Raw genomic sequence first — 22371 nt, 5'->3', positions numbered from 1 at the left:
TTGTTGATTCTCCCAAGCCACACAACACATTAGCTCCAACCATTAGACCGGGTATTTTTTAAGTCTCTGAAGTCATACTACTTTAAGGCATGCAAAAACTTCATGGCAAACAACCCTTCAAGTAAACTAACAAGGCTACAGTTCGGAGAAATGCTGAGTGCTGCCTGGAACAAGTCAGCATCAGTTGAAAATGTCATCTCTGCATTTAGAGCTACAGGAATTGTACCCTTCAACCCTAATGTAATCCCAGAACATGCTTTTCTTACAAACACAAATCGGCAGAACCTAACTTCAGATTGGACCCAGCCAGAAACTGAACATGTTGATACACCGACTGAACAAAGTGTCATCAGTTCTAGAACATGTTTTGTAGTAAATTCAGGAGAGAATATTTCGTCTATCCAAAGGACTTCTCAAAGTTCTCTTCAGGATTTTTATAGAGAACCTCTCCTATTTGCCTGTGACTTCTCAAACTTCTCTTCCAGGGACCTCAACAGAGAACATTTCACCGTCCCTTGGGATTTCCGATAGTGAGACAGCTTACGTAAAAAGTTGCAATGTTGCTACACCTGAAAAGATACCGCAAAACATTTCGTCGAAAGAGTTAACACCCAGAAATTTTTTTTATGATATTTCTCCAGTGCCCTTGGTAGCGAAAGCTAAATTAGTACGACGAATAGGTAAACCAGCACATCTAGCCAAAATTCTCAACTCTCCTGAAAACGTAGCAGTGTTAAAGGAGAAGAAAAAAACACGAAAAGAAGAGCAAGAAAAGAAATTGAAAAAAAAAGTGGAACGAGAAAAATGAAAACCAGTAAAAGAACAAAAACAAAAAGAGAGAAAAAAACAGGCCAAATTTAACATCAGGAGGACACATAATGCAAAAGAAGAGGAAAATCAATTTTCTACGAGAAGAGGAAGAAGAAATAAAGGAAATTCAAGTCTGCCTCATTCATCGGAAAGTGAAGACTCTCCAGTTCTAAATGATGAAATTAACTATGGTCTACCAGAAGAATAGAATGAAAATGAATGTGTTGGTTGCGGAGATGATTATAACGAAACACAAAAGTGCGACGAGTGGTTTCAGTGTGTAATGTGTCATTATTGGCTTCATGAAAGCTGCAGTCAATATGAAAATGTGTGTCACAAATGTGGAAAAAAATTACTAAAAGGAAGGCGTAGGGCAGAATGAATATTTCATTTGGAAACACAATATTTTAATATTTAGATTTTAGTTTGATTGATAGTTAACTGTAATTTTTAAAGCCGTTTTTCTTTTCAGCTGAAATAAGTTACTAAAATAATATTTTTACTATTGTTTTAAAATCATATTTAATATTTTGTTACTGTCCCTAACAATGCCTTTATTGTATTAAAAAAGTTAAAAAAGTGAAATGTTGTATTAAGCAAAATATGACTTTCTAATAAAATTTTATAATTCCTGGTCCATATATCCCATACCATGTGGACCATCTCACCCATAGGACTGTGGGATAGATGTACCATGCAACCTTTTTTTTTAAAAGGGTTAAAGTTATACAAAATATTCAGAATCAACATATTTATGTCCCAAAACGTAAAGGAAACATAACTGCGCTTCATTTGGACTAATAATATATGTCGTTGAACACAAATATTCAGAATAATATATAAAACAAAAAACATGGTCCATCACTCCCGGAACTACCCTATATAAAGTATGTAAGGATTGTAGAGGGGATATTTCTAACGCACGTGTGTAGCCTAAACATGACGGTGAGACGTGGCTATAGTATTATATCTATAACAGCTTGATCAGCAAGAGAAAAGAAACCAGTTTTGAACTATTTTCTTAGTAACTTATTACAAATATTGCTATATCATAAACAATATTTTTTATATGTGTAACATCTTAACTCTCGGTATATGGTATTCGGTAAGAGTAATTTCGTGAATGGAACGGAAGTTACATGAAACGGAAATGTGTAACCACGGTCTGTGGTGGATGGCGCTAACAAAAGTTCACAAATATTTTACAGTATTAACTGTTTAATGACTTTTAACAAGATGAACGGTATTTTAATAAAATTCCTTTGTGAAAATCAAGTCCAAAACCGGGGTTTTAGTATTTTTTTAAAGTCTTTTTTCGCTTCCATCAGAACAGTTTCATTAAATATTTAAACATTTTGCTCTGCAAATTGAATGATTGTATAATGACGTAACTGCTCCAGCAACGAACTTTAGCGGCGGGTGCGGAACTACGTGCAATTCACGTCCGCTCAACCACAGTTTACACAGACAACATATAACCATGTAGTATTGCTACGATCATTATTAACAGTTTAATAAATTAAGAAAATAGATGGCAGTATTTTCAAAAATATTACTTCTCAAAAATTAGGTCCAAAGTCAGGGTTTAATATATTTCAAATATTTTTATTCACTTTTATTGGAGCCGTTTCGTTTTATAGTTTAAAATTTCGGTCTTCAAATGGAATCATTCGATAATCGACGTAGCGGCCCTGACAGCGAATTATAGCGGCGGTTGCGGAAACTACGTGTGCAGCTGAAAACACAATGTACGTTTATTTAAAAGCTTGGCATTACTTTAAAGAATTCTATGTTATATTATAATTGTATTTGCAACATGTAACACATTAAAAAAAAAACATTGTGTATGCAGGGCTCTAGAAATCATACGCACCAGGACGCCATTACGCCTAACTTTTCTTTCCTGCCTTCTTGTTGCGGAGGCACCAAATAACATACAGTAGTTTTGAAAACATCAGCAAATTCTTCTGTAACGCTATCTGGTACATAAAGTACTTCGCATAGGTTGGTCGTCAGTCTTTCCTATGCCAGACTAACCGCAAATGTAGCACCCGTGAGAACCGAGCGGTTGGCAACATCGCATATTTACAAATAGGCATCACTGCAAACTGAAAACAGATAAGGCTGGCGGACGTGGCAAGGCACTGGCGCTGTAAGTTTTTTTTTTTTACCCGCTGCGCCAGGTCTGATGAATACCTAATCTAAATAATACTGGCTCCAAAACTTTCAGAGTTTTTGCAGAGGTCTGGCATATGTCTTATCTGGAAAATTCAGCTCTGTAACAGCATAAAATTATTTTTTAAATCTGTCCTATAGTTTTACAGTTTACTTCACACAAACAAACTCACGTTCTTGTTATAATAATAGTATAGATAATTGATATTTCAATAAAATTTTTATAAAAAAATATGAACGAAAGTAAACAGTGTACTATCTACGTGTGTATCACTGTCTCTGTTCGAGACACACAGAGAGATTACTAAGGTCCGTGATAAACGATAAACTTCCTGCGGTAATGGAGCCGAAGATAACGAGCGTCTCATAGATTACATCCGCCCTTCTTCCTAGATAGACAGCATCTTCTTCCTTGCGACTGACGTCACAGAAGTGCTCTATCATGCCCCTCCCCTCTCACGCTCAACCCCCTTCGACAAGCTCTGTTGTAATGATAATGAGGGAGGGGGAGGGGGGGGGGGTGGTAGCTGCAAGGGGTTGGCTTCGCTTCCCTCAAGACACCCCCCCTCGACAATACGTCCTTCATCCTACCCCTCTTACCCCCTCCCTTCTCCCTGATTGATACAAGGCCTCCTGGAAATGACTGATGGGCCCACTGACACGGGGTTAATTTGAAACAAGAACCAGATAAATGCAGTTAATATCGGGGAATGGCTTACCGCCTGTTCCGTCCACCCACCCCCTACCCACCCCTCCTTTTTTTTTGCGTTCGCCGTTATTCGCCGCATAATTCACCGATAAATCAAAGATGCCGCCAAAACGGTTACCAGTAGCTTGGATGATGTGCGTGAGATCAAGAGGGAGACTAAGGCCGTGTCTGAATTCGAGTACAGAGCAAGGGACGTAGTCACGTTTAGCAGGGGCGTAGGAACCGGGGGGGACAGGGGGGATGTGTCCCCTGAACGTTTTGGGTGCAGGAGTCTGTCCCCCCCAACTTTCTAGACCGTGATCTTTTTATTTTATAATATTATTCTGCCCAACTTTATTTGTAATTTCTTCACTCTCAAATTTTATCTTAAGGAAACAATAATAATTTTAACATCGATGTAACCAATGGTTGGATACAAAAACTGCTTAAAAAGCGTTATTTTGCACTTTTAAAATCAAATTTTTCCGGTGGAGGACCTCCGGACCCCCCGTCTTAGTAAGAGGTGAATGGGTTTACATGGCATCAAAATCATTATTTGCCCCCCCCCCCCCCCAACTTTATGAACACAGCTACGCCAATGAGGTTAGGACTATTCCCCTTCCCCCCCTATTTCTCTAAAGACAGATTTTATCCTCAATAATAATGCAAATAATTACTAACCAGCCTAAAAAGTCTCAAGAATGGTTGAGTATTTGGCTACTGAATACGCAAACTTGGAGTGGCCGTGTCTTGGAACACGTATAAGGACATGGAATCTTGAGCAGTGGCACATGGTGTGAGGATACACTTTCATAAGAGACAAATTTTTTTTAAGTATTTCCGATTTCTAAGAAGCACTGGGGAAAAAAAAGAGTTTTCAAGTACTATCTTTTTACTTTTCCCTGGTGGAAGCACACAAACAAGTCTATCCAAAAATATATATTTTTAAAACTCGCTTCTGCCCCCCCCCCTCCTCTTACACAAATCCTGGCTACGCCCATGGTACAAAGCAATACAGGTATATTAGATCTCGCGTACCTACCCTAGTGTTGTATTTGAGTCACTCGAACGGGTATTTCTTTAAATGGTTATCAGCCGGTTATTCAAGTTGTGAATCTGTTTTCAATAGTTTAAACTCCAGAAAACTTTCTACCTAACATTAATACATGTTTGCACTTCATTAAAACACACTAATTTATTGCATTCTGTCTGAGTTACTATCATTGCAATACGCCTTTGTTAAAAAAAAAACCTGGTGAAATATAAGTATATTCAAGTTTTTGAGTATATTAGTTCTCAAAAATAATAAAAGGAAAAATTATAAATTGAGTATTTTGATCAGCAAATTGTTTAACGAAATATAACGTTTAAAACATTTCAAAGTGGCAACGTTTCTTTACCTGAAAGTACACGAGACGTAGGTACACGTTTACTTGCCTGCCTGCGTACTTCACTTCCAATTCTGACAGACCTCCCGATATCGCTTCCGGGGTCACGAAGGTACAAGCATTTACTTAAGACGGATTCGTACATGGCCTTAGTTCCGAGATTACAGGATGACAACATGGCGGAAAAATGGCCCTACCACAAAAACTCCTCGTCACAAATTGAGAACATTAGGGTAGTAATTTTTTTTGCATTGAAAATCAACGACGAACTGACAACGCAGCATATCAAAGCTACACCGAGAAAAATTGAGCAGATACACGGTAACGAAACGTGTTCTGTAACTGGTTCACGAGGTAGAGTTACCAAAAATTTGTACTAGTAATATATTAGAGTAATTTTAGAGAAAATGTTTTAACGGTACTGCACGGTAAAGAAAACGTGTGTGACAAAATTTTTAACTCGCTAACAAAACACGTAACACGTTCGCATGACCAATCAGCATCAATGATAAAAAATAGAACTACGTATTTTTTTAAAAAAATAAAACAATATTAAAGTTACACAACTTAATCTGCAAGAATGCTTAGGCACTCATTATTTAGGCTTATACTCGTATTTCATTACCAGAAAAGAAAACATAGAAACGCTCAGAAAAAGTTATACAAGTGTCTCAAAACTGAGAAAAAACTTTATTTTACCATATTTGGGTTTGAAATTCATTACCACCTGAATAGGGGAAAATAAGGTGTTTTTCCTACAGAGCGCTTAGAGTTCTGACCTCAATTTATGTATTCGCTGTACGAGCAAAGGATTGATCTGTAAATTCATAACCAAATTCAGTGAAATTATTTTGATCACTGTTCCATAAAATCAAGAACACTTATATGACTCCAATTATTCATCTGATAACTAATCATCTACATTGACATTCGATTTGGGTTGTGGCATCAAAATTTGGCTACCCCAAGAAAACGTTTTTCTCTTGGTGTACTTTATACATGATTTATTTGCAGAAATCCAAAACACAGGTCAAGGGCACAGAAAACCAGAATAGCCGAAAATATTTGTAGGTTTAAACCTGCAGTAATCAAATCTAATGAAGTTAATGCTAGGTTTAAATTAGTAAATCTCAATTTTTTTTTTGGATTAAGTAAAAAGATTTCTTTTTGTAATATCTGCACGTCTGCAAAGTGCTATATCGCAGAAAATAAAGGATTTGTTACCATCGATCTGTATCTGAAGATCTACATCGATATATCCATCACTGAACTTGGGTAGCAATCAATAAAATAATTGTGTTTATCTTTACTGCATTCCTGTCAAAAATATTTAGAAATACATAGGTTTGGTTACAAAGAATGCTAAAAATGGTTTGTGTAATGGAATTTTGTGTGAAATGTTTCAGTGGCCCAGAGTTGGAGCAGAGACAACCAAATCGGGCTGAACGTGAGTTTGAATTTTTTTTTTTTTTTTCAATGGATGTAACAGTGTACAAGGTATAACCCAGTTGGAGAGACCCGGAGAGATACGTGTTTTTTTTTTTCTTCTGCTAACCACAACACGAGTTTACAATGGCAAGTAAAGGAGGCGTTAAATTTACATTTAGCTATGCACATCGTAACATTTTATTATATTATTATACAAATATTATTTTTGTTGATTCAAGCTCAAAGTAAATGAGCACAGTACCTGCAAATTTACAAAGATAGTCGTACCATTTTCGAAGATCCCGGATATTTTGTAACCCAGCATTCTTCGTAAATTTAAGGTTAATATTTTTAACATGTGATGACGGGGCTGACGTCATTTCTCGAAACGTTGGAGCTGTTTCGTCAACGGAAGGCCTGCCAAGCTCATCCGTGCGGTATTCATTGTGTCGTCCAGAATTTGTGGTCTTTAGTTTACATCGTCTGTGCATCGCTGTATGTTGTTCAAGGGTTTTTTTTTTTTTTTTGTATTTCTGCAGTTACTGTTATTGCCGCTACTGTCTCGTGCGTCTTTGTCAGCTCTTTGTTTCGTCTGCGCTCTAAATTTTTTTCCTGGCTAAATTACTTCCACTAAATTATCTGGCCTGTCAAATCATGTTAACATTTGACATCAGGTGAAGTTGGCTTGCTCTTCGTGAGTTCATGTATTCATCTCTGTTGTACGTGCTAGCGTAAACCATCAATGGCGTATATCCATGAAATTGTTTTAAATAAATTCTGTCCGTTACAAAATTATTCAAAATAACGTATTAATACATAAGTTTTTAACTCCTGCCCTGCCTCTATTTCGATTGTTCTGTGGCCTGTGGATAAGGATATTTCATCGGTGAGCGATAATGGACCATTCATAACAAGAGACCGGAAAAATTCGCGGATTCATTTCACGACAGCCTAAAATTCATATAGTTATACCTCAGTGCTGCCTCTGCTTTTGGCTCACAACTCACCTGGATGACTCCGGGCCAGTGAGAAACACTCAACCGAAGCTGTGTCGAATCACAAGTCGCTATATTGGGACACCTTCACAAGACAGCAGCCAATGAGAGGGTGACATTTGACCGAGTGTACGTAGAACTATAAAGTTCATCACAGAAGTCATTGAACCGGCGAATTTTTCCGGTCCCTATTCATAACATTTAAAAAAATAAAAAAGGCATGTGCAGCGCCACATGTCTTTAGAATTAGATTCTTCAGAAGGACCGGAAATGAATCCATTTAGACAGGTTCTCGACACTGTTAGAAATTACAGTATATTTACGGACTTTTCGAGGAAGAACTCGCCTCAAACAAACGAAGAGTTCCTCGTAATTTCAGACAACGGGATCTTCGTGAAAACTACGCCGTATTTTTACTTCCGAGTTCTGTTTATGAGGTAAGAACACATGTAAAGAGTGTTTTTGTAGGAGTCTAAAAATGGTTTGAATGTTTTTGCTATTATGCCAAGATTATTCTTGTAAATTATTGTTAAAATTAAGTAAACATAGCACCCGTAACTTAACGAAGATAACTGGTACATTTACGAAGATCTTTGGTCAGTTTGCAACCAGTTTTATCCGTAAATTTAAGCTTCTTGAGAGGTTTACAACAATGTACAGTGTACTGTCCATTCTTGAGGCTTATAACAGTGTATTGTCCATACTTCAGGTTATCTGAGACCGGTGTAAAACCATCTATGGCGTATGTCCAAGAAACAATTTAAAATCGTATTTTAATTTTAGCTTATCATGAAATCCAAGATTATTTTTCTTCAACCCCCACCTTTTTTTTTTCCCCTGTGTGTGACTTCAGTCAATGCGTTTCACGTCTTTCGCTCGGATGTCGTTCCAAGTCGCACGGAACGACGCGACTGTTCGGGAGAGATGGTTTATTGGAAAGTTGGGCCACGGAACCGCCTTCCGCATCCCCGCGGAAAACTCCAAGCGAGATGGAAGAAGAAGGGGAAAAAAATAAGAAAGAAACCAAAGGGGGAAGGGGCGCATTAGATTTTCTGACAAATTGAGCCGCATTTGAGTTTCCCCCGATGGAGGAAGATGGATGAGGTTAGTTATAAATGTGAAGCTTTTGCACCATCAGCGAAGATTTTCCTTCTTTCTCTGTACATCTCTCCACATCCTTCCTCTATCTCCTCCTCTCGGAGAGTCATCATCGAACTGTGCATTTATCTCTCTCTCTCTCTGTCACTCCGAATCTGTTTCTTCTTCTCCGTCGCTCTCGCGCGATGTGGGGGCCATTTTTTTCTTCTTTCCTTTTCCTCGTCTTCGCCTTCGTCTTCGCTTTTCCATAATACTTGTTTTCGCTTCTTTTTTTTTTTTTTTCCATTTCTGTCGTCTTGGTTTCATCTATAATGTAACGTAACTCCAGTTTACGGCGATGCTTTTAGATCATCTCGACTCGGAATCGTCACATCAGCAAACGCTCGGTCGTGGGTAAACAACCGTGGAAAAACGATATATGGATGTAAAATTTTGTTTAGTTGTTTATTTTGACAAAAAAAAAGGTTCGTACAATCGTGTATGAGGCTTGGAGTAACTTAGATAAATGTGGTAAATTAAAATTTCTGAAGTTATTAAAATCAATGCAAAAGTAAAAAAAAAAAAAAATCATTTTGGCTCCGACATCAAAATAATGTGCACATTATCTGATGCACCGTTATTCGCCTTTGAGCGTTTGCCTTTTCAAAATCATCGTTTTTACAAAAAAAAGTTTTCCTTTAAACTTCGTCATTTCAGGGGAGAAAAAAAAACCCATTAAGAAGGGCCGCCTGGATGGGCGCACGAGCTCTGAAAGCGCAGGGGCGCTATGGTCGACACTGGTTCGCGTATCACACGCATATTGGCCCCTACGCACCAGTCCCAAAACTGGCGTGGCATTCTTCGTGTCGACAACGCGTCTCGATTGGACTTTAAGCAAAGAACATTTTTATTTTATGGTGGAATATTAAAGATTATTTTTTTACTGAACTTCCCTATAGCATTTACAATACTGCATGTGGAAATTTTTATACCTAAAAAACGTTCGTGAAAACACCCGATTTAGCCTTTATCACTGTCTTAATATTAATAATAATAATAATAATAATAATAATAATAATAATAAAAAGATAAAAAAAACATGTAACGAAACTTGTGTTGACATATTTCAACAATCAAAATTATTCAAATATAATTTCTAAGGCAAACAAAATCTTCTCAACACAAAATTGCAAACATTAACATAAAATTTCTTGGCTTCAGGGTAGAGGCCGCGTTCCTGGCAATAATGGCGTGTCTGACGTTTCGGCCCGTATTCACGGGCGACTAACAACTGGAGGTCCGGTGTTCTGGCTCAGTATTTGCATAGGACCGTTAACAGCCGAGCCGTGATTGGTCCCTGAAGCCAAGAAGAACATAGAGACTCGGGCCCACGAAACCTTTCGATCTAAGTATTGACATACGACTATAAAAGGCTATGTCCAATCCGTGTTAGTTGTTTTACAATTACGCTTACATCACCGCAAATAATTTACTTTTGTGTTAACTTGAGTAAATAAAAATCCGCACTTCTTCCTGAAAATATTATTTGGAAATTGTGGATCTGACGATTAGTTGAAAGTAACATAGTGACTTCTACAAATAGAAAAAAAAGTTTCAAAATTTTATTTGTTTATATTTTGTTTGCAGTATTGCTAAAGTGTTAGTTTCATGATTATATAAAGCAGAAACAACTGAATCAAGTTCCTTAAGAGTATTTTATTCGGTATTTATAGCTTTAACCGAACTTAAGTATGGTTTTATTTGGAGCTTCAAACTGTAAACACGAAAATAATATAATATTCCTTTAAGTGAGTAAATGGTTTTCATTTAAAAGAAAATTACACTGTGTAAACTCTGCCGGCAAGCTTCAACCTACTACTTGCGAATCGGTTTGAATACACTTAGGTTCAATGACTGTAAAAAGAAAAGTGATAGTAAATCATAAGTTATCACCACCTAAAAACTCGGGATTTATCGTTGAAATAAACACGAATTTTTCATTTGGCGTATTTCAGCATTTATTGCATAAAAAACAGATTCTATTTTTGTTTTAATTCTCGCTGTTTCACAATAACAACATAAATATTTCGGGGACACTAGAGCTCACAATAATTCTCATGGAGTTAATATATATATTTATCAATTATGGTAAGAAATACCGTTATTGTTTAAACCTACAGCATATCATTTTTTATAATGGTTAACCAATAATTTTGTGTGTAAAGTAATAATCTTTATTTTATTGGAACTGAAATTTTAAAAAAATAACTTGTCAAAACAAAAAGACTTAAAGGAAGGTCATTGAGAAATTTAATCTCCATCTTTTATATTAAAATATTTAAAATCCATTATCACTAGAGACCGGAAAAATTCGCGGATTCATTTCGTGATAGGCTGAAATTCAAACATGTGTACAATTCTGCTGGTTCTGCTATTGGCTCGCAGTTTAACTGGAGCTCTGTGGGCCACTGAGAGACTATCGACCAAAGAAGCGTCGAATCACAAGCTACCCAGTGGAGACGCCTCATAATTTAGTACCCAATGAACACGCGTGTTTACTTGAGATGTGCAGAGCATAATAGAGGCTATCGTAGAGGTCATTGAATACGCGAATTTTTCCGGTCCCTAATTATCACAGGAAATCGTTTTCTGTTTGTTCTTTTGAAAAGTTATGCGTTTTAAGAATCTGTGGGGTGAGTAGAGACGATGACATCAACAGAGCGTAGTTTAAATCATCTTAAAGAAAAAGTGTAACGCAATAGTGTTATGGGAAGAGTGATTGAAATTAATTAGCATAAGCTTTGTTCCAGTTGTACTTCTATGGCGACATGGGTGTGGCGAGGTCTTGTGGCTGCTGATACGTCAATTGCACATGACACACATTATTATGAAGTCTCTTAGGCTAATACATACTACAAAATGAGTTTTCAGGTGTAAATATGCAAATTAAAAAAAATACATAACTCACGCATAACCTGCAATTGTGTCGTACCAGCATTAAGTCTTTTTTTTGTAAGAGAGTTGCAGACGTGTAGGCTGAAACACGTCGCCGAAGTTTTCGTAGCTGCGAAATTAAAAGAGAGGCACTTGGACCACTTTCGCACTCACCTCGCCCAGATGGCCTACAAGATGAAGCGTAATGCCGAACTGCGTATATCTCGATCCGGCGTCCGCTCGATTTGACACTCGCCGGCGAGTATACCGACGCGCGGTAATGATGGATCGATGTCTGATCTCGAGAGACGTTCCCTACCGGTCTCCTGGCTGATCGGCCATCACGCGCCAGCGGTACGCGAGAGTTGACACGTGTTGGAGTGAACGTGTTACAATGTTCGGGTGGCGTAAAGTCATCATCTTGAAGTTAAAATTTTAGGTTTGCTTCAAAATCACAGATTGTTCGGATCCTTACGGCCGGCATTCTCACGTTCTCTTCCCACATGTGCGCCCTATCAGGGTAGGGTGGGAGAAATTTCCAGTTAGATTTATTTACATTCCAGAGCCTAATTTAAACAGAACTGTTAGGGATCACTTCCTGTTGTTTGATCGGGAGGGTATTAGAGCTTCGACAATTACCAGCGTCTGGGGCCACCAACCCAGCATAGTCGCCGCCTCAGCCCCTTTACCGCAGTCAGCTGACCAGACAGTTGGCTGTGTCCTGAGCCCTAAGACTTTATCACCACTGCTGGCGCCAAAATCACAGATCAAATGATCTAGAAATATTTTAAGGTTATTGGGATAGGGATGTGAGATAGAGAAAAAAATGCGAACAGGTCCTTCAGAACACGCCAGTGATGTATAAACATCTAACCTCGGTAACGAGCAAATTATAGTGTTCTCATGTTGTTCATGTTTCAAAAAAAACTTATAGGAACCTCGGACACGAATTTCAAAGTATAATACTTAAAAATAATTCCGAACGTCATAAATATCCTGATCAATATACTATTCGTATTTCAAGTACATACCAAACTTTCTGGACGCGAATCACACTATTACTTTCTGCGCCCACCGCTAGAATTCGCTGCTTGAATCGTAAACTTTGCCTGCCACGGTCACCCGCAGATGGCAGCATGAAATAAATGGAAATTTTAAACTTTTATAAATGGCACCGATAAAAGCTAAAAAAAAATAATTTAAAATATCCTAAATCCCGGTTTTTGGAACTGATATTCGACAGGGAACTTTATTAAAATATAATAAATCTTGTTTAGATTCATAAAAAAGTTAATATTATAAAGCTTCAACGCACGTTAGAAGTTTTTTAAAACCCATATTATAACACTGAGTATATTTTGTATATGTGTTTTTGCTTAAATGAATGAAATCAGTCTGAAAATATCAACTATAAACAAACCATTGCTGACTTGAGCTTATAATACTATATTGATATTAAAAGTCAAAATATTTCCACTAATGGGAGTTGAACCTCGATCTTTGAGGTTAACCTGCGCGCTTCGCTACCGAGCCCGTTGACATTTTTGAAGAAAAATATGTATTACAAATGGTGTAATGCCAGTTTTCTCAGGTATTTTAAAACTTGAGATTACGATTTACTACAGCTGTTTTAGTTCACCAACTATATTCCGGTGTAGTTCCATTAAATCAAGCTTCATTTGGCACACCAATAACGTTCTGTATACACCCTAATGTTTACGGAATTGACTGTACACGTGTTTACGTTGCTACACGTGGGTACACTATCTTTGTGCCATTTCTGTTCATTGACTTCCGTTCCATTTTCACGACATTACTCCTACCAAATGCGTATACCGAGTGCTAAGATGATTACACATAATAAAACGCTGTAAGACTATTTGTTTCAACGTTTATTTTATAAAATAACGTTTTTTTGTAGTTATATATATATAAAACTTGTTTTCGTTTAGTCAGGGATCACACTTTAAGAGATTAACAAGACCATAACACTATGAATAGACATAGTGTCTATTCATTGTGTTATTAGAGTTGTAGTTATTCACTTTAATTAACTTAATACTAAACGACAAGGACTTGTAACAGTGAGTAATTTTTCAAAATCTTCAAGCATTCATTTAATTTATATTATACTATGTTTTAAGAAGACAAAACTAAAAAAAAAATACAGTTAACATTAGAAATGGTTATTGTCTACAATATGTAAAAAAAATATTGCGTTTTTCCTCCCGCATAATATTGCATAAAATAAACGTGACTCCCTGGTTTTAAAAAAAAATAATGGTAGGGTAGTGTTGAAAATTACGAAACAAGAAAAATATTTCAATTTTTTTTTTTTTTTAATTTTCTTGCGATACATTATGATGGCGAGGCTGCTTTACAAACCCTGAAAAATTACGAAATATGTTGCTGAGAGGTTTGGAACATAACATAAATGTAATGAGTCATGATGATTGCTCTGCAAAGCGACTGCATAATATTTTGTGAGTATCGGAATGTACATATCTAAAAAAAAATATTTGTGCATTTTTCAAAAAATGATTAAGTATTGGCTATGAAACCATATAGTTGGGTGGCTGTTGATGAAACGTATTTATTAAATCCCCTGGAATGATTTATGCAATCTATGGCCACGTATTTTTTTTTTAAATTTAGGCTCAAAGTTTTGTTAACAGCGAGGTAATCAGATACGTTTAAATACAACACGTATCAGGGGAAATTCGTCTATGTCCTGTGGTAAAGAAACCAAGTAAAGCCAAAATCAGAACGGCTGACCAGGACTCCAAATTCTATCGTGTGAAATACGAGGTCCACTGTCTCACCACTAAGTCCCTCACTCCATAGTTAATTTTTACATTTTTTAAAAGTTTACTACAGCTAGTGTAGATGTGAACTATTTTTTGTGATTTCTTTTTGAACGTACGTTCTTTGAATGATTCATGCAATGGGGGGACATTGTCTCAAAATATTTTTCATAGACATGCCATTGCTGGTCTACACTGGTTGTCATAGACTTTAATTTATTTTGTAAATGGCAGAGAAATATTTCGTGTAATATTACAGATATTTGTAAATTTGTACATTTACACAGAAACAACTGCATCGCTACAAAAATAGTGCCCGCAGTAATACTGGGTTCGGATTCTTACCCGGGCATTTAAATATGCCTTGTTTTTGTTCCAGGACCAGGCAAAAGTTAAAGTTTGTAAACCGTTCCCTGAATAGCTTTTCACTATTAACAGTGAATATAAATAAGCACAATAAAACAAAATAAATGTAAATTATTTAGTATTTGAACATATTTTTTCGTGGTTTAAAACAATAATGCTTGAATTAAACATAAATTAAAATGTAAATTATGAGCCGATTTCCATAAGAAATACTCAGTATGTGTTGTACAAAGTTACGATATATTTCTTGTATGTAGTTTTGCAAATTGTTTCTAGGCAACTGGTTTCCAAAGGAACCTTTTGTAAAAGTACAGAAATTATTATTTTTTTCTTTCTAAACACACTGATAACAAGCTGTTTAATGTATTTGCAGTCTAAACTGAACAAACTTCAAAGTTTTGTAGGGGTAGTGGGTTGGGGTGTGATGTTAGTTTGCGTTTCGAGGACCGTAACCGTCCGTGGTCCCTAGGAGGGCCTCTGGTTTCCAAGGAGCAGGTCGTACTTTCTGGGAGTCGACGCCCTCGTAGCGCTCCTCCCCCCCCCCCCCCCCAACCACCACTACACACCTCGCCATTCTCCTTGGCGCTATCCATCAAGACAGGCTCGACTCCACCCCCTCCACGCCGACGAAACCCGTAATCTCACCCACAGCCATCGTACCATGGGGTTCCCGCCCCCTCTTCCCTTCCCCCCCCCCCCCTTCCTGCCTAGCACACGTCGAGGCCAGAGTGTAAAATATGGATTCCTAGCGGCCAATAAGCGTGTTGCGGGCACAACCTCCCGTTCCTCCTCCTACACAGGCAAAAACAAGACTCTCTCTCTCTCGCTACACAACAATGGCGGGGCCCGGCGTTGGGATCCCCGTGTGGGATTAATCTTCATTTCGGTCCCGCCAGGAGTTAAGGGACATTTCGGCCCCGGGGGGTAGAGAGAGAGAGAGAGAGAGAGAGAGAGAGAGAGAGAGAGGTTGGGTTAGAGGGAAGCCGAGATCTTAATTTCAAACAAGAGTCGTCGCGTTCCCCGCGTGCCAGCGTGCGCCGCAAGACACACGCGAAAACAGCGGCTGAGATTCAACAAAAGCGCGCTGCTGCTACCCGCCTTTGGAGCGGTGAACGTACTGCTGTGCTGTACGTCTTCGGGAATGGCTAACCCCTGGAAGGAGGTATAAAGCCTTTTGATTCGCTCTCTCTCTCTTTCTCTCGTGGTGCTGTTCCGATTAAATGTCTCCCTATCCTGCCACGCGTTTTAAATCCCATGCCAACACCGCAGAAAAAAAATGTGTTGTGCCAACCATAAATATGTTTTATTTTCAGTTCTTAGGTCGTGCATCACCGTTTTGCTTGATGTTGAATGTTGATGCAGTACCAATCTCCTCCTCGTGGTAAGAGCAGGGAATACTGTAGTGGGTCATACGTTCTATGTAACTTAGAATGTCATTGAAGACGACCGTCTCTAGTATTTAACATAGTATCTCTCGGACCTTTATCTTCATCTACCAAAAGAATAGCTACTTCCTCTACATTTGGTGCTTTATACCTTCCACGGTGATCGTTGGGAGGTATTTAGATCAGCCTGATAATTAGTTTAAGATCGTGCGCTGGTCTGTTTTCAAGATTATATTTGAAACTTTGAATACGACTATTATGATCGTGAAGACCTTTTTATAAATGGTCAATAAGGTAAAATTCGTAGACTCGGATTTAAATTTTAACGCAAAGATAGCTGATCAGCTTGGGAAACAAAGTATGTTTGCAAAAATTCGGGTTTGCACTTTGAACAGGAAGTAAATTTCCTATCAAGTTTTAAACTTGTCCGTGTATCTCGAATGTAGGCTTAAAATTCCCAAGGCGAATTTCTTAGGCATCAAATGAATCGTTTGAAATAGTGTGTTATATTGTCTTATATTACTTTAAAAAAATTGGTTGTCTGTAAAGTCAGTTTACGGACGATAGTTTAACGTGACAATGTCATAACAAAACATTGATGAAATGATTGATCCAGAAGAAAAGGAAATATATTCTTCCTGAGACTGAGCCGTAATATGTTTTTGCAACCAAGCCATTTAGGCATTAAATTGAATTTAATAGGTGAAATTATATTATTTAATAGATTGATTTCATGGGATTTTTTAAATACTTATGCTCATAAACACGATGGTCTGAATGTTAACTTTGATCCATATATGGTTGCTAATCATCTAAATACTTTAATTCCTTCTTTGAGCAAGAATTTTTTTTTTAATTTTTCTATCTCTTGTATGATAAAATCTACCTCTGCATACTTTTATGAATAAAATTGAATAATTTTTATTGAATTATCACTATTTTGTATGGATACAAAGGAGTGAAATGAAATGTAAAATTTAAATAATAAATGTACTTTTATTTGCATTCATTAATTCAAATATATTTATTACTTTTGAAATGTTGCGTGCACCGTATTTATTTTTACAAGTACATAAAAGAATTCCGCAGCTGCCGGGATTCGAAACGACAAACTTTGAAATGGAAGTTAGCAATGCTGACCACGTGGCCACGAGGCCATACTTGAAATATAATAGTTTAAAATGTTATATACCTATTTATAAAGATTTTGTTCACGGTAGGAGAATAATATTATTTCGTTTTTATAACAATTTTATAACAAATACGCATCCCAAATACACCAATCTTATTTATAATGTGTTACAATATTTTTTAAAACATTGTGCAAAAGATCCCGGGTGTAATTTGAATTATTATGTGTAACTGTAAAACACCATTGTTGGTTCAAAACGTATTTGAATATTCAACATTGCTTTTAAATAACCGTACCGATTGTACTGAAAATCGGTGGAAGATCGTTAAATTACATAATATTAATAATTCAAACGACGAAAATATGATTGAAAAGTCAAATCGATGGTTGTTCCAATCGAGTAGAAGAGAGATGCCATGCATGCGTACAATGAGCAAACAGGACACATCCGTAGTGGGACATCCGTAGTGTGACACTTTTTCGTGCGTGCAGCCGGCGTTCATCGATTTATTAGACGTTGTCACGTCAAAAAATGTTTTGAGCCTGAATTTATGCCTAATACTTATTATTTCAAAACTGGTGTTGGGTCCGGCGTGATAGGGATTTTTACTTTATTGCCACTGCAACATTAACCAGGCGCTTCGGTTTTCCATTTACATTTTTGGCAGTTGCAAATATGTTTCATTCTGCCAATGTCAACGTCGTTTATTTCGGAATAATCTACATTAGAGTCATAAAAAATGACAAATTTCGAAATTTGGTTGGCTAAGTGGTCTAATAACATTTGACCTCACTCGTTGTTAGTTTATATGAACTGTAAACGCTTGATTCTCGAGCACGGTTTGTGTAAGTTCGTATATTCTGTTCAATCCCTAAGCCTTTATTGATCGGTAATGTTACGTTAGACAGTTCAACCTATTCATACGCTCATCTTCCGTTTCATTTTCAGGCAAAAGTCTCAGAAGTTTTGATGTTACAGACTGCTGAGAAAGCTGAGATATTCTTTGAGGCATTTTGAACTAAAAACATAATCATAAAGATAAAAAGAAATACAAACTATATATTTCACTTGAACTGTTTTCTTGGCAGAAAAACGTTAAAGTTTGTCAACACAATTTGAAGAAGAAAAATTGAAGTTATCAATATTAGCTTTCTTTTGTTAAGAAAATTATTTATACTAATATATATGGAACTACCAGTATTGTTTCCCACCTCCCACCTCATCATCGCCTCACCCGCCCGTGATTTTACGTCATTTTCGCTTAGCGTTCTTTCTGACATTTCTCTTTTTGTTTGGCTCCTATGGGTTCGTAGCATGATGTCAAAAAACCTATAATCTTCCTCAACAATTAAGCTATCATTTTCAAAAATAATTTTTCAAATCCAACTGGTGGTTCCAGAGATTAGCCCTTTAAAACAAACAAACCCTTCAGCTTTATTTTATTAGTATAGATTAACTTCACGTTTTACCACTTTTATAAAGTTAAAAGAAAGCTTGATTTGTAACTTGTTCACGTATTCACGCGGAAAGCTAAAATGAATAAGTTTAGATCCAATATATATAAACTATATATATATATATATATATATATATACTGGATATAAACTAAATTATATATATAATATTTTTATATTCCTTTTGTGAAATATTTAGGTACAAGTTGTGTTCACATATATTTTGATATTTACCTCTTTTTGCTACAATGCATTCTAGGTGATTTAATCAATTTATATCAATTTTTAGTGGTTTATTTTTTTCATTAAGAATTTAAAATGAATTATTCTTGTTCTACTGTATTGTATAAGCTGTATTGAACGCTTAATTGGCTCAGTGTGGCGCTGCGAACAGATATCACTCTCGCAAGTTTATCCCAAATGTTAGGTTTGCTGACACACGTTAATTATTTTCGTCTAGGTAAAATGGCTGTTTTTTTTTACATCCGCGAAAGATGATAAAGGGGATTGGTGTTGGGTGTTGTTATTAAATAAACTCAAATACACCAAATAAACTATTCACAAAAACAAGACTCCTCAATCGTTTCCAAAAAAAGCATTTTTTTTTCTGTCAATACTTGCCAGTATACGATAAAGCGTATTCTTAATTTAAAATCATTAACTTTTATTTTAAATTTTTAATAGGTACCAATACTAGGAAGGAGTAGAGCATAAATTTCCCCCATTGTCTAAGTTCACGCATAACGGAAAAAAAGAAACTACTCAGTACGTTAAATTATTTGGCATCAGGGATGGCATTTGTTAAAAACGTTTTCGTAAAATATTCTCCTAGCTATTTCTCACGCTCTTATTTCAGTATCTGTTCGGAAGGGCGTTCAGCTTCAACCGGTCACCCGGAAAGTCGTGGTGTAGCCACCTCCTCCAAATATTGACAATGAACTCCGTCTCCGGAGGCGCTCATCGGAATACCCCCCACCACACTCCGCTTCGCCCTACGTCATGAAGGTGTGTGTGTGTGTGTTCGTGGGGCCGGGGGGGGGGGGAGGGGCGAAGGTTGGAAGGGAGGAGGAGAGGGGGAATTAATAACAAGGCGCCAGCCAAGATGATGAAACTCCGCGACGGCGCGGCGGTCTGTAGGCGGGAGGTGTGTTGTCACGCCCGGAGTTTACCAGTGGGGGTACCTAGCCGGCTACAAACTGCCTGGAGAGGGGGGTAGTGAGGGGTGGTTTGGGTGAGGTGGAGGGGAAGGGGGGTATCCTTGTCTTGCCTGCCACTCGCAGTCGATCAGGCGCGCCGGAATTAGCTTCTAAATATTCATGCGCTTGCGACAGTCTCCTTCATTACCAAGGCTTTCCGTAGCTCACGGGGAAAGGTTTTGCGAAAAGGAGGGGGAGGGTTGTGTGGGGTTGGGGGGTCAGGTCTTCAGACGTGGAAGGAGGTATATATATATACGGGGGATGGGCTCTCTCATCGACATTAGATTACAAACTGCCAGGCCGGGTCGCTTCGCCGTCCGGGGAGATATTAGAAAAGAAAGTCATCAAGGAAATGGACCTGAAAAGAGAGGGGGGCAGGAAGGGACAGTAAATAATTTGTCGGCGTGGGGGGAGGGGGGGAAATTGCCACACCTTCCTAACGGATCTCCGCAAGACGTCCGGGAAAAACTGCCGAGGTACGTCGCACAGGAGTCTCGAGAGAGAGAGAGAGAGAGAGAGAGAGAGAGAGAGAGAGAGAGAGAGAGAGAGAACGGGACACCTTCTTTCATGGATGAAGAACTCCCACTTCTTGAAACAAGTCTGTATAGTCCATCCCAAGAACAAGCGTACTATTTTTTTTTTTTTTTGTGGATTCATGTCAAGCATTAAGCTGTCATTCCACACACAATTTTATATTTTACATTGAATTAAAAACTAATTTTTTTTCTCTCCCGAAATAACTAAGCTAACCTACAATTTACGAACAAGCTTTTTTTCTCAGAAACGATGTAAGAATTATTTCTGCTGTCGCATTAAAATCGTTGGTTTAACTTCCTGTCAGAAAAGTGCACTTATTCCTGGGATAGACTATACCGTAATATTTTTAAAAAAATTCAGAGTTTTTTTTACAAAAATAGATTAAATTTTCTGTTTGAAATATTGAAGGTTTCTCAAACGTGCGTCATCATGTGAATAGTTTCAGTAACTTTAAACTTCGGAATGAGAGCTAAATTTACGCATTTGTTCTTTTATTCTTATTTTAAGTGGGAAATCGTTAGTAGTTCCACACAGACCTTTCACTCAATTAACTTTCCGATCTTACTGGAAATCTAACTAACTTTGTTACTGTTACTTGTACAAACAGCGGTACGTGTAAGGGGAGTTACCCCATTACAGACCATTACTTAATGGGTATTCACATTTAATACTGTTACATTTGTAGAACTTTTGAGTGGCCTAACTTCCACAACACATATTGCATACTTATGTGCATGGTTAGCACCCAAAGAATCATTATAATATTTTTTGCGGGACCATTTAGGCTTATAGGCTGGATACTTCAATGCAAGGTTTGAATTTATTTTTTAAAAAAATATTGATTTTAATTAGTCTATAAATATTCTCCAAACTTAGAGGGATTGTTCAACTAAGTATAATAAATTTTTTGAAGGTTTTAAAAACTGTAGCATGGATTAGGATTTTAGGTTTTGTAAACAAATTCTATTCTCCTTAAATATATAGCACAAAAATTTTAAAAACGTAGCCTCTGCAGCTAATAAAACATAAAATATAAAGTTTACGTTAGGGTGTTTTACACTCTTCAAAATATCTAGAAATTTAACCGTGTCTAACATAAATATGAAATGACCTGGGACGATACAAACTTCCTTAAAGCACTGACCTAATGGTTCAGGGCTTATTTAGAGATGACATTTGTGACCATGACTATATTCATGAGTAGGTGCATAAGAGAGAGAAAGGGGAGGTGGAGGGATAAGGGTGTAAAGCCTTGTATAGGTCATGAGGGGGAACTAAGACAGCTCACGGGATTGAACGCAGTAGTCGCTCTGGAATCGACTCCAGGCAACATGTTTGCTTGGCATCCATTAGCATGTCAAAAGCCGCATTCGCCTTCTGCGATATTCGACTCGCTTCCTCGAAACCCTTTCCCTCCCCCCTCCTTTTCAATCAACACCCGCGGCACACCTCTTCAAAGTCTTGCCTGCAGTGTCGTGTGCAAATCCTCGAAGATCCAGAATACCGACTGCTCGGATCCGCCGAACTGTTCAATCGAATAGCTTCCACGCGTTTGCGAGGAGTCAATTTGGGAGACAACGGATCCCAGGGATTTTGGCAATGCATACATCATTACGTGGAAACCGCGTAAAACAGTTTTTTTTCTCGTCCAGATGATGGTTTGCGCAATGTTATGGGGGGCGCACCATGAAACATCGAGTGAAGTATAGTGTTTGCATTGTGGAAACAGATTATAAGGTCCGTATTTAATGTAAATGATTGTGTTTGACGACGTAAATTCTAATTCGTGCTTATCAACCATCATGTTTTGTTGTGTTGCATATGGTGTTGGTGAGGTGTAAAGTGACTTAAATGCGGCGCACCATGCCATATCCTGAAAATTCCTTACTCCTCGGGAAAAAAAAAAATATTTTGTTTTAGTGACTTCTTCATACGGTTTCCTCCACCAATGAAACCTCACAATTCAAAAAATAAATGCTATTTTACAAGAGAGCGAAAATA

Source organism: Bacillus rossius, chromosome 14 (genome assembly GCF_032445375.1).
Source record: "Bacillus rossius redtenbacheri isolate Brsri chromosome 14, Brsri_v3, whole genome shotgun sequence".
NCBI classification, from domain to species: domain Eukaryota; kingdom Metazoa; phylum Arthropoda; class Insecta; order Phasmatodea; family Bacillidae; genus Bacillus; species Bacillus rossius.
The sequence above is the reverse complement of the archived record's forward strand: the minus strand, read 5'-3'. Positions refer to the sequence as shown.